Source organism: Panthera pardus, unplaced genomic scaffold (assembly GCF_024362965.1).
Source record: "Panthera pardus isolate Hobbes unplaced genomic scaffold, ASM2436296v1 HiC_scaffold_11, whole genome shotgun sequence".
NCBI classification, from domain to species: domain Eukaryota; kingdom Metazoa; phylum Chordata; class Mammalia; order Carnivora; family Felidae; genus Panthera; species Panthera pardus.
Window position 1 is genome coordinate 81,357,819 of NW_026526666.1, and position 24,725 is coordinate 81,382,543.

Below are 24,725 nucleotides of genomic sequence, written 5' to 3' on the forward strand. Positions count from 1 at the left end.
CCGGAACAAATCGGAACAGGGTCTATTCGTGGGGGCGGAGCCTGTCGCAACCCTGGTCCTTTCCGCAGGTTCCGAGATCATGGCACCGCCCAGTGGGCGGGCCCTCAAGCTGAAGGCGAGGGGGTCTGCTGCCGGAAAGAGGCTAGAGCCTGTGGGCATCGGAGAGGTGAGAGCAGAGTTAGGGACAAAGAGGGTAAACGGAGGTGACCAGACTGGTAGACAGGAGAGAGTTGGACAACTGTAGGTTCCATCTCCAGCTCACAGTAAAAGTTAGATGACTGGGGGGGCGCCTGGGTGACTCGGTAGGTTAAGCCACCCACTCTTGGTTTTGGCTCAGATAATGATCTCACCGGTTGGTGAGTTCTAGCCAGCATCTGGGCTCTGCGCAGAGAGTGCAGAGCCTGCTTGGGATTCTCTCTCCCCCCTCTCTCTCTGCCCCTACCTCTGTTCGTGCGCTCTCTCTCTCTCTCTCTTAAAATAAAAAAAATTTTTTTAATTAAAAAAATTAAAAAAAAAAAAGAGCTACATAACTTGAGATGGATGGTGAACCTCTGGTTCTTCTCCTGTAAAGTGAGGATAATAATAGCACTCGTTGGCTGGGTTTTTGTGAGGCTTCAATGAGATAATACACCTAAGACAATTAAATCAGGGCCTGGGTCCTAATAATACACAGTGAAATGTTTAGCCATTATTATGTAAATCAGTTAGTACAGAGCTTGGCACTTCTGGGTGTTGGAAAAATGTTAATCATTATTTGAATAATAATAATCAGAATAATTTCACTATAAATGCAGTCGCTTTTTAGCATTATGAATAGGTCGGGATATGAGCAGTCTAATAGGGGCGTTGAACATGTAGGGTTTTGTAGTCAGGCATGGATCCAAATCCCTACTTCCTAGCCGTGTGGCCTTGAATGAATTACTGCATCGCTTTATCATTTTTGTGTTTGGTTTTTGCATCTGTAAAATGTGAGTGATATAACAGAATCTACATTGTAGAGTGTTGTATATATTAAACAAGATAACGCAGGTAAAGCATGGTCTCTGGAATCACACTTCTTGTGTCTGAAACTTCTTTCAAATGCAGGATGTTGGCTTTGCCCCTCACTAGTTGTAAAACCTTGGGCAAATTACTTAACCTCTTTGTACCTCCGTTTCCTAATCTGTAAAGTGGGAATTATCATAATGGCATCTACTTAATAGGGTTTGTGAGAGGAATAAATGGAGAAAAGTTTGTAAAGGACTTGGCACATTTCTGGCAGGAGGAGTTTAATAATCATTATTCTTATTTTTTACTAATGGGTATGAGACTTTAGGGAAAGTGACAGTACGTGGAATTTGGCACATGCTCAGTACATGCTGGCTTCTGCTAAAATTAGGGAAACTCTAGATTTTAGTTTTAAAGGCGTAGTTTCTAACGTTCATGAAACATGTTCCAACTTATTCATAGTTAATAACTCATGTGATTGTGCTCAGTGAACATAACAGTGACCCATGCACCACTCCTTGCTATTGAAGTCTTACAACAGCCCCATGAGGCTGGTAGTATTACTTTCAATTTACAAGGAGGAAACGGTGGCTCACCCAGATGAAGTGACCTGCTCAAGATCACATAGTGTCAGGCCAGAATTTGAATCACTGGGCTGACCCCAGAGGTCTCTCCTGGGTCCCACGCTGCATAGGGAAAAGATCACAGGTGGAGTAGGGTGGAGGTTGAGTGGGGAGACAGTGTGTCAGACATTTGAGAGAGTGTCCGGATCTGAACTGGGAAAGTCAGATTTGCGGGGTGAAGGATGGCCGCTTCAGGATCATCTGTCTGGGAGAAGCCTGTGGTGAGGATGTAGAGAGAGAGAAAAACACCGTTCGGACACAAGAGGGCGCCCCTCACCCTAAATCCAGCCTGGAATTCTTTGATGGTTTCCCTTAGCTTTTTTTTTTTTTTTTTTTTTTTTTTAATTAAAGCCTGGGATTTTACAGAAGAGGAAAACTAAGACCCTAAGAGTCCAAGTGCCCTGCATAGTGTCATATAGAAATAATCAACAGAAACTGAACCAGACCCCAGTTCTCTGCTTCCCCATCCACCAAGATTTTTTTCTGTCCACAGTTGTCTACAAGACCCTCTCTGGGCCAGCCCAGCCCTAGGCTCCAAGGATGCAGAGATAAATCAAACTGGTCCGTCTCCAGGACCTGATCTCCAAACTTTCCAGATCCAATTTCCTATTAGTAAATTGGTAATGCTTCCTATTAGTAAGATATTTTTGAATACACACTCTCAACGTGTTATTTATGTATAAGGATATGAATGTAGTACATATATAATTGCACAAAAAGCTAACTTTTATTGAACGTTTATAATGCATTACTAGGTCCTGCTCTCAGTGCTTTATACATATTCACTTAACAGTCACAAAATCTTCTGAGCAAGAGTCTAATACTATCCCATACTACAAAGGAGGAAACTGAGGTACAGAGGTTAAGTAACATAAAGCCATATAAAGCAGGCAATCGAGCTTCAGAATAAAATGAGATCAAAAAATAGAAATACGTATGAGTTTTAACGTTTTCTTCTAAACCTCCATGAATCATCTCGTGCACCCCTCTTTGGAGACCAATGCTCGAGGGGCCCCCAGGCCTGTGTGGGCCAGTACAGTGTAACCAGTACTTTCGGAAAGGGAAGTGCAGGGGCTGATGGGAACCCACAGGCAGCAGCTTACCTAGGCTGGGAGGTCAGGAAAGGCTTCTGGAGAAAGTTGGTGGCTAAGCTGGATCTTAAAAGATCTGTAGTAGCTCCCCAGAGGAGAGAAATTGGGGGAAAGTGTGTTTCTGGGTGAAGGAGCAGTGCATGCAAAGGCCCAGAGGCAAGAGCACGTGGTGTTCCGGGAGCTCCAAATTGGAGCAAAAGCTCCAAATAGTTTGGCATGGCTAGACACGGAGTGCCAAGGGGGTGGGTTCTTCCTCCCAGTGTTGTTATGAGGCTCAAATAAGACCATAGGTATGACCACGCCTTCGTGTTTTTACTGAGGGAACAGGCGATCAGTCTGCTGCCTCCTGGGCAGCATCCCAGCTTTTCGGTCCTCAGCTGCCAATTCCTCTATAACCCAGATGGCAAGAGGGGCCCCTCTGCCCCTTGAAGATCTGATTGAACTTGGCACAGACCCCCATTTCACAGTTGAGGACTGCTCCCAGCGCTGCCTCCTCTCCCACACCCTCCATGAATTTCCAACTCCACTTCCTCTGGGCTACAGTTTCCGTGACCCCAGCCCCTTCGCCTTCTGCCTCATGTGGGTTTCCATCGAAAACAGAAAGTCCAATTAAGCCAAGCATTTCATGGATTTAGTAAATTTACCCAGGATTTGGAGATCTTGAGATCACATCACATACCGCACGGCCACCTGCCCTCTCCCAAATTTTCTCATTCAGCTTCCAGAGCCTTCCCAAAGCCTGTGTTCCCCAAATCACCAGCTGATCCTCCCTACACGTGCAGCACCCCCACCTCCCACCAGAAGCTGTGTTCAGTCCCGTGCACCCACACATACCCACTCTCTCCCTGTCAGGCTGGCTTGCTTGTCTTATCCCCACCTCCAACATGCACGCACCCACTCTACCCCAACCCAGGCTGCCCTAGCCTGCTCCCCAGCCACGCCCAGAAGCCGTCCTTTCTTTCATCTTCTTTGAACCACACATGAAAGTCCTCTCTGCGGAGCAGCCAAGCCAGTCCATGGTAGCCAAGGGAGGTGGTGGTGGGAGATAGGCTTCAGGAAAACCAGCAGCAGCACCAGAGGATGGGGGAGCAGCCGGCAGGAAAGTGGCCAGGTGACGCTCCAAGCAACTGTGTGAGGTGTGCAGGACCTGGTGACTCAGCACACAGTGTGAGCCGGCTGCTTGCCGTGCCGTCTGCCACATTGTCAGCCACATCCTTGCCTGCCTTGGGATCGCGCTTGGGGAGGCAGAGGCACAGCTCCTAGCTGGTAGAAAGGCTGCTCTCCAGAGTAGACAGCGGCTCCCGCACCACCCAACCCTGGTCTTGCCCGCAGTGGGACACAAACACATCATAGAGGAACCTCTTACTCTCCCCCTTCCAACCCCTGAGATCCTGAAGACCAGCCCTGAACAAGGCTAGAGATAGAAGATCCAGGAGTTTCTGGCTTCATGTAGGAGGAGCTAGGAGATCAGCAGAAACAGCAGGCAGAGTGGCCCCAAGAGAGTTCCGGCTCCCAAAGTTTTGAGGCAGTGGATCCAGAGAAAAGAGAAAAGGGGATTCTTGGGGGTGGCCCCCAGCTTTTGGCCAGCACGGCTAGTGTGATACCTTGTTCATGTATGTACTGGGGGAACCACTCAAGCCAGGGCTCCACCCAGGCACTGGCACACTGGCAGGCTAAGGAAGCACCCAGAATATACAGATACTGGGGTATCTGGGGACTGTGCTTCTGGGGCCTGCCATCCAGAACAAAGCCTGTCTTCCAGTCTAGCACTACAACCCAGAGACTGCCAAGGCTCCAGAAAGCAGCAGCAGACTGTATCTCCAAACCCGCTTTGGCCAGCTCCTCAAGCCACCCTGGGCAGGGTCAGGCTGGGGACCACAGTGCTTGCAGCTTTAGCTCCCGTAGGCTGGGCAGCCCCATGATGCCTCAGGCCCAGGGCTATGCCCATCCACCCATACCCGCAGATACTGGAGTGTGGCAAGCTGCCAAAAGAAGAAGCTAGAGGCACCCGGGAGCACAGGGCCTCCAAGCTATTGCCAAGCAGGAGGAGTTGGCAAAAGGCAGGGAAGATCTTGGCGACATTCCGGGTCCCCAGCTGCAGTGCCTAGCCTTTCAGAGTCAGGGTTTGCAAGACTGGAAAAACATGCGGAGCCAGCTTCTAAAACTTCCTCTCTAAGGCTGCACAAAGCTCTAAGCTGGCCAGCCTCTTGGGCAGGGACAACTCTACCCCAGAAAGGCCAGAGGGGAACTACAGGCTCAAGCTGTGTGGACTCTCTGGGCCCCGGAAGTCCAAGGCCAGGCTCAGCACCATGTGGGTATCCAGCAGGTTTAGGCTGATGTAGTGCGAGCAGAGGGGCTACCAGTGGATTCCTGCCAAGCCCACCATCTCCAGCCTCAGGCCCTGGAATACTTGGCCCTCCAGACGAGCCATGTGGTTTCCCTGATGTGGCAGCTCCCCAGGAGGAAGTGGCTAGGGACAGGGTATGCACCCCATTGTTGGACAAACCCAGGGCCCCTGTTTCATACGTGCACAGTGTGGCGCTCCGCAGCCGATGGCTGTTCAGCTTCAGTCCCTGAAGCCTGGGCACGGCAGCCAGGAAGCCTGGTTACATCCTGTTAAACCTGGTCAAACCGCTGTTAAGACCCAAGATCTACAGGCTGTGGCAGGAAGCCAGAGCCTCCAGAGCTACGCGCCCCATTAGAGTAGTTCCCAAGTTCAGCTCGAGCAGCTCAAAAGGGGCAGCTGCCCCGGCAGGCAGCTCAAGTCCAGTCTCTGCAGCCCCAGTCCTACCACTGCAGCTGCCTCCATCTTGGTGTGGCCCAGACACAGAGCCTCCAGCCGGAGGCCCTGGAGGGCCCGAAGACTGGCCATTTTCAGCTAGGTGGTGAATGGCAGCTCCAACGTGTCCAGGCGTCACCAGAGGAGGGGCCAAGCACCAGGTCTGAGAAGATGCCGGCCAGCTCCCTCACATTCTGATACCAACTATACTTGACAGCCAGCTGTGTAGACCGGAAGGCAACTGAATACCCAAGTTCCCATCTAGGCAGGGCCCCGAGAAAGCAAGGTACTAGAGGAAGCTCAGGTTGCCCGAGATGTCAGGGGCAGAAAGAAGTAATCAGTTCAGGGTCCAATGAAAAAGCTGCTATAGCTGCCCCAAGCCCTCAGGACTTCCTGGCAGGAGCTGGGAAGATGCAAACCAGCCCCAAGACCTGAGCTCAGGAAAGTGGAAGAGGGCATCCGGGGGCAAGACAGAAGTGGAACCAGTGAAACAGACTTCCTCCACACTCTATGGCACAGCTGCCAAGGCCTGTGTCAGGTTGGTCACCGAGAAGACTGCTGCAAGGAAGGGTGGACTGGAGTCCAGGGGGCAAATCAGGAAGAAGTGGGAGCTCAGAGGTGGCCAGGAGCTTTCCATCACCGGGCAGCTGGAAGCAGTCCAGCCTGCAGTCAGAGGAAGGGATAAGAGTGCTCGCCCATCTTGGCACCAAGCCTGGTCTGCAGAGAAGCAGAATCAGAACCCCACTCTCTCCTCCCTTCCCTTTTCCAGAGGGAGCCCAGACCCTATCCTCCACTTACACACACACACACACACACAGTCACAGCACTGACAGGTATACAGCCCCCAGGGTACCCGGGAGGCTCTGGAAGCAGGGGCAGAAGGCCACAATGCTTCCAAACCACACAGCTTCTGGAGGGTGATACCAGCCTGAAGATGCTTGGAGCCCAGGGTCCAAGAGCCAGAGAAAGGCAGAAGTACACTAGTGGGAGGAGAGACCCATCTCACTTTTCTGCTGTGAGTGAGCAAGCAGGCAGTGTTTCTGAGCACAGGATCTGGGCCTAGAGGTCCAGGATCCCACTCGGCCATCGTCCTCCACCGCAGTACGTTTCACCTCTCTGAGCCTCAGTTTCCTCCTCTGCGCGTCAAGTGTACTAATACTGGCTTGATAAGATTGCTACAAATGACATATGGTGGCAGTATGGCAACACCCCCTTATACTACTTGCTTTCCTCACCCTAGTAGAAAGGAAATCTTGAGTCGATCAGGATTTTTTAAAATGCAGCTGTTTTATTAAGCAAAATAATACATCAAAATGATGCCTTTTTAAACATCTTGTAATGCTCCATGTGGAAGAGTCCAAAAAGCCCAAGAGTTTTCCAAGAAGACCATAGGGGTCCATTCCTGTCCTTCCTGGCCGGGGCTAGGAAGAATGGTCTTCGGGGCCTTGACCTTGTGCACCACCAGGATGGAGTCAGGACTCCAGGGGAGAGCAGAAAGAGGAAATAGAACTTTATGATTATCTCAAAGAGTGCAGTAAACGATTCAATAGTATTCAATCTGATCATTATTTAAAAAATAATAATAATAATAAACTCAGAGAGAAGAAAAATGCCTTGAACTTATAAAAGAGTATTTACCCGGATCTGCAATGCATTTAATTCTTGATGATAAACAGCCTGTTGCATTCAATTTAAAGCCAGGAATGAGGCAACTACAATTACATCCAACATTATAATGGAGGCCTTAGCCAGGAGAATAAGCAAGAAAAAGAACAAAAATTAAAATTATAAAATTGTAAGTGTTTGAAGAAACAAGAGGGTCGCCATTTATAAGATGCTGCGATTGCCCACACAGGAATTCCAAGAATTTCTAGACACAGACTATTAAAACTAATGTTGAGCAAGGATGCTGGATTCTAGATATATTAAAAAAAAAAAAAAAAAAAAAACGATAAACAAACTTGCTAATACACCAGTGCATTACTGAGAGCCCCAACAGGAAACAGCACATTCAAATTACAAGTTGTCAAAGAGGTTTGTGGGTAAAGAGACTACCACCAGGGGTAGTGCGGGAACTGGGTCTGCAGCTGTCTGTCTCCACTCCTCAAATTATAAGGAACTGTTTGAAGATGTTCATTTTTTCACGTTTTTAACACCTTTGAACAATTGTAGGGCTGTGTCCTACGATTAATAACACCTGGCTATTGCTGGTAATCAGGCAACATTCAGGACGCGGTGACTGTTGCCCATGCATATGCATAGTTGGGTCGTAGCTGTTCACATTATCAGCACATCAACTGAGATACAGATATTCTTGATCCCACCTATTTTAGTTTGGTCGTCCTTTACGACATCTTCTGAAATATGACACTATAATTCCACATTGGAGTAAAAAGTTATTGTACGTTCAAGAAGAGCATGGAAAGAAAGCAGCGGGGGTGCATGTTCTGTGTTGGGGAAATAACGTGGGAAGAGCTCAGAGGAGCACTATGAATATGAAGGAATTTGAGGAATGCCACAATCAATCAATTTTTCTTACATTTTAATTTTTTGTGTGTACAAAGTTATATAAGATAAAAATCTGTCTAAATATGTATAAAATCGCTCCAAGTTATAAGTGGTGAGAAAGCATTATGTTGTCATTCAACTGGATCATTTTCCTACATAAAATAATGGTTTGTCTTGCAACTGTTCTTTTTTTTTTATTTTTTTTTTTTTTGGCATTTATTCATTTCTGAGGGTGAGGGAGGCACAGTGTGAGTGGGGGAGGGGAGAGAGAGTGGGAGACACAGAATCTGAGGCAGGCTCCAGGCTCTGAGCTGTCAGCACAGAGCCCAACGGAGCTGGAACTCATGGACTGCGAGATCGTGACCGGAGCTGAAGTTGGACATTTAACCAACTGAGCCACCCAGGCGCCCTGTCTTGCAACTGATTCTTAGACTCAATCAAACGCAGCAATTTAACTATCTTAAACTCATTTTTCTCTTCTTCCCTTTCCCTCATTATTATTAAATAGTGTGTTGGTGGTGGTTAATTTTACAATTTATTGCTCAGATTATAGAATTTCGAGACAAGATAGTAGTCATCACAGGAGGCACCATATCCCACAGATCATGGATTGGCAGCTGGATATAATTATTCATGAGATTTAGGTTGACTTCTTTGGGGAGGAGTGAATATATTAGCGGTTGTATTATACTTGATGGAAGCTTTACTTTGAAGCATAAGTACTGGGAAAAGGGGTTATGTCAATAGACAAGCCAAGGAGTAGATGGTAGTAGGCATTTGTCATTCATTTAGCATCTGAACCCCCCTTCTATGCCTATAAGTAACCATGCCCACCTTGCCTGTAGTGGTTAAGTGCACTGCTTGGGATCTGCTGCTCTAGGGTCCTGGGAGCACTACTGAAATTAGGGAGCCCACATCAACTGCAGCTTCCTATGACTATCCCCAGTCTCACAGAGAGCAGTCATAATAGAGTTTTCCAAAGATGACAGTGTTCCCCTCACTAATGCATTTCTCAATGCTTTTCAGAAAGAGATTGTCTTCTGGGCCCAATCTAGGAATACAGTGAGAAACACAGCGCATATGGAAATGTACTCTCAACCTCCCCCCTTCTGTCTTATACCAAGGAATTTATGGCATCTTAGCTTTGTTTAGTAGACCACTGGTTAGTCCAAGATCTAATCAACCAACAAAGCAAACAAATTAGAACATTCCTGGCCACTCAAACTAGTCTAATGCAATAAAAATCTCTGGTCAATGCATCCATATCGATACGTTCAGTACAATCTAAAATTATGTTGCTTCCTCCTTGGTCCCACACCCTCAGGGCCTGCTTCCACGTGTATTCTTTAGATTTGGACAATATAAATGAGCAGAACATCTTTATTTGCCTCTTCCCTTGGATTTACTTTGTAATTGCCTTCTAGGTATACTGGAATCTGATGCTAGTTATACATCTCTCAACTGTGAAGAGGATGGTTTTCCATCTGTACCAGTTCTGGGCCTGCTTCTTGAATCCACACCTCTGCTCCACATCACTGGCAAGCCAATACCTGCAAGTTATATTCTCTGACTTTCCCGTGAGTGAGAAGAGGTTGGAGGGCAAGAGAGAGCGCCGGGATGTTTCCCCCTCCTTCTCTGTTGGTGGCATCTTCAACACCAGCTGCAATTCTCCCATGGTGCCAACTCCTGCAAGGCAGGCCTGCCACAGTTCCCGCTTCCTCTGGTTGACTCTGGGCCCTGGTTCCAGTAATTACTACCTCTTCCCCTTGTTCCTGCCTCTGCAAGAAATTTGAGATTCTTCAATCACAGTCATAAAACATCCTTAGCTTTTGGGTGGACAATCAAGCTGAGTAGTTAGGATATGAGCTTGAAGTCTCTGTGCCCCTCATGCTGCTCCATCGCACGGCCACTCAGCCTCTAGAGCCTTGCTTTCGATGAGCACTTCATTCCAGGCGACTGGGATTTTCATAAATTGACTCCTTCACCATTGTACGTCTGATCTGTCAGAGTGCTCTGACTTAAAGCTGGGTTTTCACTGCCCTTGGTCCCAGTTCTGCTGCTGCTGGCCTTAGCTTGCACTGCCGATCCCCCAGAAATTAGATGCTGGAGCTGCTGCTCCTTCTACCCTATTACCAAAAAGGGATTCTGCCTTCAGTTTCCCTTTGTTATGGTAACCAGGAGTCTGATTTGGTTTACCCCAATTCCTCACGTAGGAGTTGAGAAGGCCAACATTGATGGGACACTCTGGGATCCTTTCCTGCCTCATTTGGTCAGGAATCTGAGATTTAAGACTGCCTGAGCTGGAAAGGTCCTCTGAGTTCATCTAGGCCAACACCTTCCTTTTCAGATGGGGAAACTGAGACCCAAAGTGGGGAAAGGGATTTTCCAGGGCCGAGCAGAGGGCAGGTGGCAGAGCTGGGATTAGAACCCAGAGTCGTGGGCAGGCCAGGGGAGGGTGATGGGATGGATGGAGTGTTGGTGGGAACAAGCAGCCTCCACTCCTGACCATTGGGAAGTAAGTGAAGCTCTTAGAGCCCAAAAGACCCCTCCCACTATCCCCTTGGCCCACTACACCCCACACACATTCAGAAGGCCGGGGTCTCACCATCACTTCCTTGGGAGGTGATGTGAGGAGTTTATGGAAGGAAGCTGAGGTCAGACTGATTCTCATGTGGTAGCTCTGGGAAGAAGGAGAATGGAGAAAACAGCTTTGCAAAGAAGTGAAGTGAAGTGAGGTGAAGTGAGGTAAGGTGAGTTGGGGTGAAGTGAAATAATAAAATAAAATATAATATAAAATAAAATGAAATTGATGCCTTTGCTTTGGTCAGGGGCCACTTTCTGGGGGTGCCTTCTTTCTCTCTCCATTCACCCATCTTTCTTGCCTCCATGTTCTGCACATCCTTTCTCCCCTACTTTCTCTCCATCCCCTATCTCCACTTCCTCTTTCTCCCCCCACCCCCCAACACTGCCTAGGCACTCCTGTCCTCCTGGAGTACAGACTTCTGATGAACCCAAGTGACCACCTTCTCTATGAGTTGTTAACTGGTCAACAAATATAATTTCTACTCATAACCAGTTCTTAGTGATTTCACTGCATAAACAAGTAACGTCAGGGGGCGCCTTGGTGGCTCAGTCAGTTAAACGGCCGACTTCGGCTCAGGTCATGATTTCACGGTCCGTGAGTTCGAGCCCCGCGAACAGCTGTGCTGACAGCTCAGAGCCTGGAGCCTGTTTCAGATTCTGTGTCTCCCTCTCTCTGACCCTCCCCCGTTCATGCTCTTTCTCTGTCTCAAAAATAAACATTAAAAAAAAATTAAAAAAAAAAAAACAAGTAACGTCACTGGAATTCTAAATAAAATGAAGAGATGTTCGCTAGACAGCTCCACCACCACCAAATCAAATGGCTTTTGCTTGCCTGAGTTCGCTTCAGTTCTTGTCCCAACTTTAAATACTTTCCTCGGAACCACCATTTCTCATACCTTCCTATATGCCAGGCATCCTGAGAAGCACATTAAACAATATCAGCCCAGAGATGTTTTATGTCCCAGAATCCCCCTTTTGGGGGCTACCTAGAATCCTTTTTAATAATAAAAATAACTAACAACATTTGTTGAGAACATACTGTGCCAGACACTATGCTCTCTTTCCATCCTCATGACCCAGTTTCTTTATGCTTTTCCCTCACTTTCTTCAGATGCAAAAATGTGGCCCGAGGAACTTCAAATGGCCTATGCGAGGGCATCCCAGAGGCAGTTAGTTTCTTCCTCTGTAAAAGGTGAGAATGTCCTAGTTACCACTCCCCATTCGGGTTTTCAGGGACCATTGGGGTTTGACTGTGAGTTCCTTTGTTGTTATGGCCTTTGTGGCTTTGCTGTTTTCAGGTGTAATTCCCAGCAGCCCTGGGTAAGGATGCCCTGTTTCCTGTTATTTCAGACATCACAAGGGCAGAGGAGTCCAAACAAGGGCTATAGAATGAGGATGGAGATACTGATACACAGAACAAATGGGAACCCAGCCGAGGCAGCTGGGCTACTCCATTGTCTTAGCTGAGGTCCTTTTGTGTTCAGGAACAGAAATCAACACAGACTACCCCGGGCATATTTTGTTGGGAAGATGCAGGGGTATCTCATGGAATCCTGAATCAGCCAGGCCTGGGGGAGGACTGAAGCCGGGGGGTGGGGCAGTCAGAGACCTTCTAGTAGTTTCTCTTTCTCTGTCATCTCTGCTTCAACTTTCGGTTCTCTCCTGAACAGCCATCTCTGCTTCCACGTTTTCATGGCTGACAATGGTCACTCCATCCAATGGGAATACCAGGCTGAGCTAAACCAAAGTCCATTTTGGAGGGTGCAGAAGCCCCACCCCCTCCTTGCCCTAGTCACGTTTCCCCCTCCCATCCATTCCCACCACCCACCACATCTGCTCCATGTTTCCCCCCCACCTCACCCACCCCACTCCACATCCAAGATCTACTGTGGGAGCCCTGAGGGAAGAGAACCCAGCATCTTCTTTCCTCAGGGACTACTGAGAAATCCCTTTCCATATGGTTCCCTGTCTGTGGTGTGACCTTGCCAGGATGCTCTGCTTGGGGATGAATGGCCTTCGCTACAGTTCTGGGGAAAGAGGCGAATAACAGGGTGTTATAAGAGTTGTAGGAGACGAGGCCAGGAAAGTCATTGAAAGAATTTTGGCAACTCTGAGTGAGACAGGGGGTCATCATAGGGCTTTCAGAAGAGGCGTGACACAATCTGATTTCTACTGTAAAAGAATCATTCAGGCTGCTATGATGAGAGCAGAATGGGTGAGGGAAGCAGTGGGAAAGTGAGAACAGAAGTATAGGGACAAGCAAGGAGCTATTGCAAAAATGCAGGTATGAGAGGATGTCAGCTTGTACCATGATGGCCAACCAGAGAGGAAGGAAAACATGGTTAGATTTTGGCTGCATTTTGAAGGCAGAACTTGCAGCCTTGACTGATGGGTTTGAGGGGGGATATGAGAGAAAAAGAAGTCAAGGATGGCACGAACACCATGGAAGAACAGGTTTAGGGAAAATAAGAGTTCGACTTTTGAAACATTGAGTTTAAAATGATTATTCTCTTGGGGCTCCTGGGTGGCTCCGTTGGTTAAGCATCCGACTTCAGCTCAGGTCATGATCTCACAGTTTGTGGGTTCAGGCCCGTGTCAGTCTCTGTGCTGACAGCTCGGAGCCTGGAGCCTGCTTTGGATTGTGTGTCTCTCTCTCTCTGCCCTCTCTCTCAAAAATAAACAAACATTAAAAAAAATTTTTTTAATAAATAAAACGAGTATTCTAGGGGCACCTGGGTGGCTCAGTCAGTTAAGCATCCAACTCTTGATTTCAGCTCAGGTCATGATCCTAGAGTCATGGAATTGAGCCCTGCCTGGGATTCTCTCTCTCTCTCTCTCTCTCTCTCTCTCTCTCTCTCTCTCTCTCTCTCTGTCCCTCCCTCTGCAAACTCTCTCTCTCTCAAAATAAATAAATACACTTTAAAAATAAAATGACTATTAGATAGCTTAGTAGTGATGGCAAATTATGTAAAGTACTAGCTAGGTTAGGGGTGTGTGTGTGTGTGTGTGTGTGTGTGTGTACGTGCACACGTGCACACACACGCACAGGTATATCATACTTAGACCTGGTTCTGTCTTTTGGTGGCTGTGTGATCTTGGCAAATCACCCAGATTTTCTGGAACGTAGACCCCATCAGGCCAACTTCTCAGGGCGTGGTGTTTTTAAAATATGTCTATAATTTTTTGACACTACTCCTAACCACAGGCGAAGTGTAATTCCTCTCCCTTTGCATATGGGAAGACCTTAGTGACCAACTGCTAACAAGCCAAATGCACAAGTGATGTAACGTGACTTCCAAGCCTAAGTTAGAAAAGCTTCCACCTCGCTCTCAGTCTGGCGACACTCACCCTTGGAACCGAGCCACTCTGTTGTGAGAAAGCCCAGGCCTCACGTAGAGGCCACATAGGTGTTCCAAATCACAGCTTCAGCTCATGCCCCAGCATCCAGTGCCAGACGTGTGAGTGACAGGGCTTCCCGATGGTTCCAACTGTCCTTGCTGATGCCAAGTAGAACAGAGACGAGTTGTTCCTGCCAAGCCCTGCCCAAATTGCGGGTCTGTGAGCAAAATGAATGTGGTTGTTTTGGGTTGCTGTGTTCCACAGTGATAGACGGCTAAACCAGTGAGAGTTGTGAAAGCATTTTGTACACCAGAAAGCCATCTACAGAAATGGATCATTGGTCAGTGGACATCCTGAGCTCCTCATCTCATGACCTCAGCTACAAGTCCTTCTGAGCTGGGTGTCATCTCGGGCCAGGCTCTGATTCCTTCCTGCAGCGGGTAGCATTACACGTGACATCTCAGCCATAATCTGGCCCCAGGCCTCCTCTCAAGTTCCCCCTAACATCAGCTGCCCCCTTTGCTACCACCCCCATAGAACCCCCTCAACACACTATATCCAGCTATGTCTCCATGCTTTTTCTCATTCTTTTCTTCTTTTTTTTAAGTTTATTTATTTATTTTGAGAGAGAGAGAGGAGCAGGGAAGGTGTAGAGAGAGAGAGAGAGAGAGCGAATCCCAAGCAGGCCCCACAATGTCAGCACGGAGCCCGAAGTGGGGCTCGATCTCATGAACCGCAAGGTCAAGAATTGGACGCTTAACTGACTGAGCCACCCAGGTGCCCCATCTCATACCTTTCTTCTGACTAAGTAACATCTTCCTCCTTAGGCTCCAGGGACTTACTTCACCAATCTTATCCAAGGGAGGACCCAAAACCTTCCTGTGGGAAAGAGCCTCTTCTCACATCTCTATTGAGATCTGAGGGCCACTTGCTAAAATATGCAGGACCCGGTGCCTCTCAGCAATACAGTCCCAGTGGATGGGGGAGCGAGGTGGAAGGGAGCCACCATCACCTGCCAACGGAAAGGGAAGAGAGGGGAGGAGCTGGAACAATCTGTGTGGGTTTGGGACAGTGATTTTTGAGTGATCAGATGGTCTCCAGCTCCCTGTTAAGTGTCTGCACCAACTTGTGTTGATTCCCAAACGTACCTCACTTCCGTTCAAGGAGAAGTCCTTTCCCACCACAGCCGGACTGTTCTGCTGACCCTCAACCCTCTCCACACTCCTGCTGAGCTGACTCATCCTTCAGGGCCTGATTGCCACCGCCGCTCCCGCCAGGCACAGCTGTTGTTGGCCACACCTGCAGCCATGCCTCCGGGGTCCTGGGCAATGCCACTGCCCCTGCTTGATTGCAGGCCACAGCATGCACAGGAGGCTATCGCTTCTTGGGGGAATACCTGAACACCGCAAGCATGCTTTGTCAACGTCTTCCCCTATTTTGATCTGGTGCCTGGACCTTCCTTCCATGCCTCCCCCTCCCACACCCAGGCCCAGCAGCACTCTGATCCAGGAGCCTCCCTCTGTGTGACAGGGATAACCTGGATGCTCACAGACCTCGTCAGCCTGTGGGAACGAAAGAGACCACGATATCATTTGGACACATATGTTCCTAATTCAATACTGCGTCATCCTAACCGAGGTAAACTGCAAGGCTCAGAATCGTCACAAGCTCGCTGTGCCCTTGGCATCTGGGGGAGTCCCAGCATTGCCCCATGCATGTTTCTGCAGCGGTCAGATCTGTTGCTTTTGCTGCCTCCTCCACTCTGCCCTGGACATCAGTGGGGCAGATGTTCCCGTGGCAGGGCTTGCCCCTGAACGTCTCTCAATAGTCTGTCGGACTGCTGGTCAGTGCGTGTGCCCCGCATACTACCTCTTGCCTCCATGGGTTCCTTTCCCTCTTTCTTCTCCCCCAACCCCGAGTTGTAACAGAGAACATACAGCTGCCCTGCCGGATTCTACATCCCCCAGACTTCCCACAGATAAGTATGGCTATGTAGCTGTGGTTTGTTGTCAATAGGAGGTGAGCAGAAGCGATGTGGCAGCTTCCTTGGCTTACCCCTGGGGCTGGGGACTCAGAAATGGGAGCCTCATTTTGAGAATAGTAGCATCAAGCCACCAACCTGGGTCCCAGATGACTCTTTGGGACAGAGCTGGCCCTGCCAGCTGTGAACTACTCATATCTAGACTTTTCATGTGAGAAAAATAAACTTGCATCCCATTTAAGTTAGCCTGTATCCTAAGTAATAGAGTATTGACTCAAGAACAGTCAATCTGTAGGCGTCCAGTCTAATTTAGATCCTCTTACACCCCTTTATGGCACCCTGTACTTCTCCTTCAAAGCACGTATCACAACTTGCAATTAAATAATTATTTGGGTAATGTAGTGTTCGCTATCGATTGCCTTCCCAACAGCTATCTCCCCTCCCTCCTTTTTATCTCATGGAATCCCAATGTCATTCAGGTATTCATGGCTTCCTCCTTCAGACTCATGCTGCATGAAAAGATGAGAGTAAGCCCATCAGATTGTCTCTCTGAGATTTTGAAGTAAGAAACAAATAATAATGAGAGGGAGCGGCAGGGAGTAACGAAGCAGGCAGATTGCGCCCTTGATGACCTGTGCATCGTGTCTGCTGAGGATCTGCAGCCACCTGGATCCAGGATCATGTCCCCATTCTAGTCTCTGTTCTTGATCTTCCCTAGACAGCCTCTAAAATGATCCCTAAAATACACCATCTTTCCCTGGGCTAACAAGAGTGCCCACTTGTTTCTCATAACTGAGCAGGCCTGGATAAAGCGGTAACTTTGGGCAAATGTATTTAACAAAGGTCTCTGAACACCCACCACGTCCTAGGCACTGCTGTACTCACTAGGGGTACTAGGGAGAACAGATGGGCCACCTAGAGCATCTCTCTGAGAAGCAAAGTCAACTACACTCCTCTACCTGCTTAGAATTCAATGGCTTCTGGTTGACCTCAGAACAAAGCCCTAAATCCTTACGGTTTACAGCCAACCTTGCGTGATACAGCCTCTGTCTGTCGTTTGAACCTCTATCCTGTTACTTTACCCCTCTTTCCACTTACACCAAATCAGATCACTTTCAGGCCCCCCGGTGTGCAAGCTTCCCTCATGCTTGAAGCTGTTGTACTTACTCTTCCATTTACTCGAGTGTGGTAAGCAAAGGTACGAGGCAAGGATCAGGATGGTGATGAGGATAACAATGATACTACCACCTGAGCACTTACTTGTACTTTGCATGTATTCTTCTTAGTCTGCATAACAATGTCACAAGGTAGGTTCTGTGTTCCCCATCTCACAGACGAGGAAGCTGAGGCTTCGGGAGTTCAGTAACCGGCTTCAGACCACACGCTTAAGTGGTGGCAAAGCCAACATTTGAAGCCAAGCCTATTTGACTCCAAAGGACAGGCTGTCTAGGCCAGCTGTCATCTCTCTACCACTCTTTCGAGTTGAGCTGCTGGAGGCGGACAGGCTTGGGTTGGAATTCAGGACTCTACCACTTTCTGAGTGGGTAGCCTTGAGCAAGTTACCCAATCTCCCTGAGCCTCAGTTTCCTCATTTTACAAATGAGGCCAGCAAGAGAACCCACCTGAGAAGGTCACAGTGGCATTAAAATGAAAGCATGCACGTTAAGCCATGCCCTAGACCAGTGCACTTGGTAGATACCGTTTCCTTATCACCGTTATTACCTTCTCCACTTAGGCGAGTAGCTCTCTCCTTCTCCCTGTCCAGGTTAGAGCCCTGCATCTTGTCACAGACACGGCCTAAGAGCTGCTTCTCTGCCAGGCCTCCTGGGGCCAGGCCTGCACAACTCCGTGGAAGGAAGCTTGGGCCCGCGCAGGAATGGCCTGTAATTGATCCCAGTTAGAGGTGGACAGGCCCTGTCCTCCTCGGCTGGGGCCTCAGGAAGCAGGGCGCTGCCTGATTTATGTCCCTGCTGCACCGAGGATGACCTGGTGACCTCTCTACGTGTCCTAGCATCAGACAAGGCCATAAAACAGAATTGGTGTTGCACATTTGTTCCTATCGGGGCCTACTTGTACACTGGTGCACCCAGCTTAGGTCAGTCCCCTGCAGGGCCCTCCCCAGGAAAGGCTGGTGTGTGTGGCCGCTCTGTGCGGCCGGGCGACCGGAAGTTCAGGGACGGTGTACAGAAGGGAAATCACAATCTCATATGTTTTCATGGCTTCCGTGACCATCCTCAGTGAAAGACACCCAATCCACATCCTGAACCTCCAGCTCCCCCACACCCACCCCGGCCTCAGACCCAGTCTCAGTGACCTGCTGGACGCCTCCTCCTGCACATACCAAAGGCCTCATCTGAACTCATGGTGTTCACCTCTCTGCTGGTTCTTCCTCCCTCATCTGTCGGCCCCAGAAGCCGACACCTGGGCCAAAGAAGTCGCTTCCTCCCTGGCCTGGTGCAGCTTCTTTGCACAGACTCCTTGATAGCTCTGACCACACCATTTTGTGATTAGAACAACTTACTGCAGCCTTCGCCATTATCTGTATCTCTGTCTCCTCCAATAGACTGTAAAGTCCTACAGGCAAGAGACCACATTTGATTCATCTCTGCACCCCAGGGCCTAGTGTAGAGCCTGGCACAGAGGACCTGCCATGAACCTTTGATGAATGAATGAGTGAATGGATGGATAAATAGATGGATGGATGGCTGAATAATGAGCATAGATGGGTATCTTTCGAGGTAGTTTTCAAATAAAGAACAGGGCTTCTGAGGAGGGACTCCCAAGTTCCCCTGGGAATAGTGTGATTAGATATCAGCATCCTACAGCCAGATTAACCTTAAAATTGCATACTCTGAGCTGTACTAGGACCTCTTCCATATTCAGATGACAGAGACCCAGAGAGGTTAAATAACTTCCTGAAGGTGAACAGTGATTTAGTGGCAGAGCCCCCGGATGAGCCCCCAAACTTCCTGTCTCCACTGTCTGCAGCCTCTTCCTCTCTTTCCACGTGCTGACCTTTAGTGAGCTCTTCATGAACTCCAGAGCTTGGCTTCCAGAAATAGAAAGCAGTGGGTCTTCTGGACTATCTACAGGGTTTTATTACCAACAAGGTGATCCATGGCAGAGAAATTGAGATGAGCTTCTCAGAATTTGCAGTTCTAAGAGTAGCATAGGACTATATGACTACATGGCCCTTATCTTCTCTGAGCCTCAGTTTCCTCGCCTGCAAAATGGGAATAAGAATAGGATCTATCCCAGCATAATGCATGTTTTTCACTTTAGGCTCTTGTGATAGGTTGTATTATTATTCCCAACTATTTGTTGAACTCTCAGTAAAAGGGTTATCCATCTCTGACCATAGCAATGAGACTCACAGTGCTTCTCTGTGGGGAGGGCTATACCTCACTACCCCCTTGGTGTCTGCCTAGGCCATTCGCTTCCTTTGGCCAATGGAACATGAATAGAAGCTACATATGCCACATCCCAGCAGACGCTTTAAGAGTCATTGTAAGACTCAGCCACGGCATTTTCGCTTCTGTCTCTGGAATGATATAGCGGCCACTCCTTCAGTCTGAGACCCAGAATGTGAACACATATAGAACAGGACCTCAAATGACCTGCTGTCATGTGGCGTAAATAAGAAATAAACCTTGTTGTCGTCAGCTGTTGAGACTGTGGGGTGGTTTCTGCTGCATAGCCTAGCAAATGCTGACTAGTAATCTTTTGCTTATAATCTAGACAGACTCGTTTGGGACATCTTAAAACAGAGGGTAGAGTTTGCCGCAATGATATCCATAAAAGTGCATCAAATCCTTGGGGGTCCTAGAGCTAAGTATTAGGCAGTAGTCGGATAAGCTGCCATAGTAAGAGGCTTCAAAATAAAAGTCTTAAACAAGGTACACATTTACTTCTTTCCTAAAACAGAAGACTTAAGTGACTGGTCCAGGGGGGTTAGGAAGCTCTGCTGGGTGAGGTCACCCAAACATCCAGTTTCTCTCCAACCTGCATCCCCTGCTACCATCCAAGATGTTCTCCTCATCTGTACCATGTCCACATTCCAGCCTGCAGGAAGGAGGACAGAGAGAGCCGGAATGACCAGTGCTCCTGGTCGTAAGGAGGTACAGAGAATCTGCCTACATCACTTCTGTTCACAGGCCCCTGACCAGATCTTCTTTATGTTGCCATAGGGCACATGTGATACAGGGCACGGGTGTATATCACAGCCAGTTTCCAGCCAAATGACCATGAGCCCTGATGAAACACAAAGGGGACTTTCTGTTAGTAGAAGAAAGAAGGGGACAATTTGGTGGTGTTTGGAGCGGGCTTATGTAGGCTCATGAGAGCCAATCACATGCATTGCCCCCCTTCCAATTCCTTATTCATTGATATGACTTCTTGAAATCAGCCTTGGTGGGAGTATTTACACCAAAGAAATTGGCAAACACTACCAATGTGGACTTCCCTCCACCACTCCCAACCGGCCAGAGAACCTGTTATTAGACATTTTGCCAGCATGGAGGGTAACAGATACTGGCAGGCAATTACACTCTCTTGCTAGAGTTGGGTCCCTTTTTCTTTCTTTCTTTCTTTCTTTCTTTCTTTCTTTCTTTCTTTCTTTCTTAATGTTTTATTTATTTTTGAGAGAGAGAGAGAGATAGAGCAGGGGAGGAGCAGAGAGAGAGAGGGAAACAGAGTATCTGAAGCAGGCTCTGTGCTGACAGCAGAGAACCTGATGCAGGGCTCAAACTCACAAACTGTGAGATCATGAGCTGAGCCCAAGTCGGATGCTCAACCGACTGAGCCACCCAGGTGCCCCTGCGCCACTTTTTCTTGGTGTCTCTGCTGGCTTCTCCCACTCCCAAGCAGCTTCCTCACCTTCTGCTCTACAAGAAGTCCTCCTTGGTTCAAATTTGGGAGTACAGCTCATCTTTCTTGCCTCTTCCTAGCTCTAGATTGCCTGTCCTGGGCCAGATGCCTATGCCTGGGCTCCTCAGCTATGTCCATGGGTGGAGGGGCTGGGTGGGGATCATACCCAAAGCTGCCTTCAGAGGGGCTGTGGGTAGAAATGACCCCAAAGGCAGACACTGTGCGTGGCTGAGGAGCGAAAGTTCTTTCTCTGACCCTACCACAGAGTTTGGGTTGTAGGAGACCATCCTTATCCAGTTTGTCGAATATTCCTCTTTATTGTGGTAAAATATGCTTAACATAAAATTTACTATCTTAGGCATTTTTAATTGTACCATGCAGTTACATCAAATACATTTGTAGTGTTGGGCAGCATTACCACCATCCATCTCCGTATCTCTGATATTCCTTTTTGTACCTCTTGTGACTAGATGGCCCAGTTTGGTGAAAGATGTACTTGCTGAGGTAGCAGAGGCCTCTGGCTGAGGGACAGCTGTTGCCCTATATCACAAGGTCAGTGATTTGTGGTATAGACAGGACGGCTCATGCCCTCTCTCAAAAATAAACTTTAAAAATGTAATGAATGAATGAATGAGTAAACAAATTAAATTAGTTAACTTCTTTAAACTTCACCTGTAAACAGGAAGGTATTTAAAATATCTAACTAGTAAAATAAAATAAAATAAAATAAAATAAAATAAAATAAAATAAAGTAAAATAATATAAAATAAAACAAAGTAAAATAAAATAAAGCAAAGTAAAATAAAATAAAAGAAAGCAAAGTAAAATAAAACAAAACAAAATAAAACAAAGTAAAATAAAATAAAATAAAACAAAGTAAAATAAAATAAAATAAAATAAAATAAAATAGAATAAAATAAAACAAAATAAAAGTCTAACTAGTGAGGCAGAGGCAGGAACACATCAGAAAACATGCCCAAGTGTTTAAGCCAAAGTTCTAGAGTGGTGAGTATGCTGGAAGTTCCTGATGTGCTTGGTATTAACCTTTTAGTTGCTGGATGGTATAGAGGTCTAGGGGATCCCAGGGAAGAAACCAGGGTGAAAAGCAGCTGGAGTGGCACTTAGGGGAACTGAGCGACAATCAATAAAAAAAAATTTTTTTTTTACTAAGTTAAAAAGCATTTGAGGCTGTACTGGTGTAAACCAGCTAAATGTCATCCCTGTCTATAAAATGGAGGAATTGATACCTAGTTGATCAAAAGGGGTGCTGGGGAAAGGAACATCAATCATCCCTGTGACATGCTAGGAGAGGCAGGCCTGAGGTAAAAAAAACCAAAAAACAAAAAAAAACAAAAAACACCAGAAGTTCAGAACATACTAGAACATACTAGAACATACTCCACCTTCCTGTTCCCATCCCAACCCCTATCCCCAAGACACAGAGACATATCTTAATAACCAGCTCCAAGTGCGTGTCAGAAATGCAGCTCAATTTGGAAAGGGGTGTCCATGTCTGAGGAATTGTGAATATAAAAGAATAGAGCAGGACCAGGTGGCAGGAGAGACTGGAAGATTCTTCCTTAATTAAGGAGAGTTAGAAATAGGGGTCCCTCCCATGAAAGGCCTGGCCAGGTCCCCTCTAGTGTTCAAGACCCTGACCTCTGTGCTCCTCAAGTTCTTTGACCCAAAAGCTCAACGTAGGAACAGAAGCAATTTGGCCCCAAGACTCCAGACCTGAATTTGCTTCTCCCTTGAGCTGCCCTTGAAAAACTGATCTCTTGAACATGGAAGACACGTTGTTGGAGGTACAGCCTGTCTTCCAGGCAGCGGGGAAAACAAGAGATGCCTTACATCTGACTTCAACACAAAGAGAAATTTATTATCAGGATAGAAGATGTGTCACAGAATCTAAGGTTAGGGACAGCATAAGGAGGCAATTAGGACCCTCAGCATCCTGAAAAAATCAACCATGAGCTTTGCTTTTCTTTCTTGCTGCAGACTGATTTGCTCTTTTTCCTAATACGTATGATAGAGGATGTCCATTGCCAACAGCTCCTAACATCACCTCCATTCAAGAAAGCAGCCAGAGGCAGGCAGCAAGGCTTTAGCTCCCCTCCAGGGTCTTGAAGGTGGGATGTGATTGGCTCAGCTTGGGTCAGTTGCCTGCCCCGACCAATAATCTGTGGCCTGGAGCGAGGGGCAGAATCACAGGTGTGTTTAGCTGTTCTCTTCCTGGCTCTGTGGTTAGGGGAGAGGCAGAGCCATTCCTAGAACATGGATACACAGGAAGCAGTAGACAAAGGTACCTTCTACATGTGATTTGTCCGATGTCACTTAACTAGAAAATGGCGAACGAAATCCAAATGATTCCTTTGTTCTTTCCATTATGTTCCGTTTCAAGGAGCAAATGAAGGTAATTAGGCTGGAGGGACACCAGAGGGGAAGCCCAGAGCTTCAGACTCCAATGAGAGTTTGGAAGGCAGTGAGTAGAGCAGTGTTTCCCAATCCTGGCTTCCCTGTTAGACTGTAAACTGGGGAGGACTGTGGATGTCTAGCATGGGTCCTGGCAGGTAGGCGCACTCAGTGATTAATGAAGGAAGGAAGGGAGGAAGGAAGGAAGGAAGGAAGGAAGGAAGGAAGGAAAGAAGGGAGGAAAGGAGTGAGGAAGGAAGGAAGGGAGAGGAAGGGAGGGAGGGAGGGAGGAAGGACTGTGTTTCTAAATCACTTGTACTTGGGTAAAAATAAAGATTACAATAGTAAATAACATTTATTGAGCACTTAGTATTTTGAGATTTGGCATATACTAAATAATCTGCCATCAAATCAATAAGCTGAATATTATTATTACCTTTTATAGATAAGCTACTGAGGCACAGAAAGATGAAGTACCGACAGGGTCACCGGTTAGTGGCAGAACCATTGCAAATCTAAGCAGCCTGGCTCCGGAGCCTCCGAGTGCAACCCCCGCATCATACAGCCTCTCAAGATGTCAGCAGCCCACCCCAGACCTAAAGAATCAGATCCTCTGAGGGAGGGACATGGGAATCTGCATTTGAACAAGTTTCAAATAGGTGGTTCTGATGCACAGCCAGAGTCAGAATGCGGATCTAAAAAGTAGCAGCAAGCCTGGGGCTGCGTGACTAGAACAAATAAGTCTGCTTCCGGGATTTTCAAGTTTGTCTGATCATGTGAACATGAGGCCTGCTGAATAATGTTGACGGATTGTGTCCTCTTTGTGAGGGGGGACCCCCAAACCCAGGTCAATCACAAAGAACCTGTGAGCAGAAGGCCAACTCAGGAGACCTGCCCATGAGACATTTTCTGAAGGGGCTCCAGCCACTGGCCACCATCCTTGGAACTCTGTGTACCTGCCTAGTTCCTGGACTTTGATCTCCCATCTGACCTCCTTCTCACCCCTGCTCTGATCTGACAACTCCTGCTGGGTTGACCCCATCTCTGACCCCAGCCCGCCTGGGTTTTCAGTCTCACTGCTCCAGGCTGAAGTCTCACAGGATGACAGCCTGAGGCAAGACAGTATTTGCATCGGCCACCAATAATGGGAGCAGGATGCCACCTCTTCTAATGATGTAATGACAAATGGAATATTCATGTTAAAAGAACTGTGACCTTCAGGGTGGAATTCGGGTAATCTCAAACCAACTCTGTGACCATCACTGAACGTGGAAGGTTGAAATAGAAATAAACAGGCCTTCATCCCAACTGAAACAATGTTCTTTCACTCATTGAGTAAATGGCTACTGAGAGCCAATTCCATGACAGTTTCCCTGTCAGCACTGGGGACAAAAAAGATGGAGTTTCTGTATGCCTGATTCTGCTGTGGCATCCAGAGAAGGTGATGCGTCAGAGATTAACCAACAATTGGTCCAAAAGAAAAAAAGGCTGCAAGATTGCACTTTCAGATAAGGGATGGCTCTAGCTTTGTCCAAGGTTTGTCAATGACGGGATCT

At 47.6% G+C, this 24,725-nt stretch overlaps 1 long non-coding RNA gene across 2 annotated transcripts; it reads left to right on the forward strand.

The window, feature by feature from the left end:
* Positions 1-59: 59 nt before the first annotated feature.
* Positions 60-24,477, forward strand: LOC109255289 (uncharacterized). Of its 2 annotated transcripts, none has more exons than XR_002075169.2 (3): positions 60-166; positions 9,413-9,565; positions 23,615-24,477. It is a non-coding gene; the product is annotated as an uncharacterized LOC109255289 (long non-coding RNA). The 2 variants fall into 2 exon arrangements; XR_008420493.1 differs by lacking the exon at positions 23,615-24,477 and adding an exon at positions 14,738-16,288.
* The last annotated feature ends 248 nt before the right edge of the window (positions 24,478-24,725 follow it).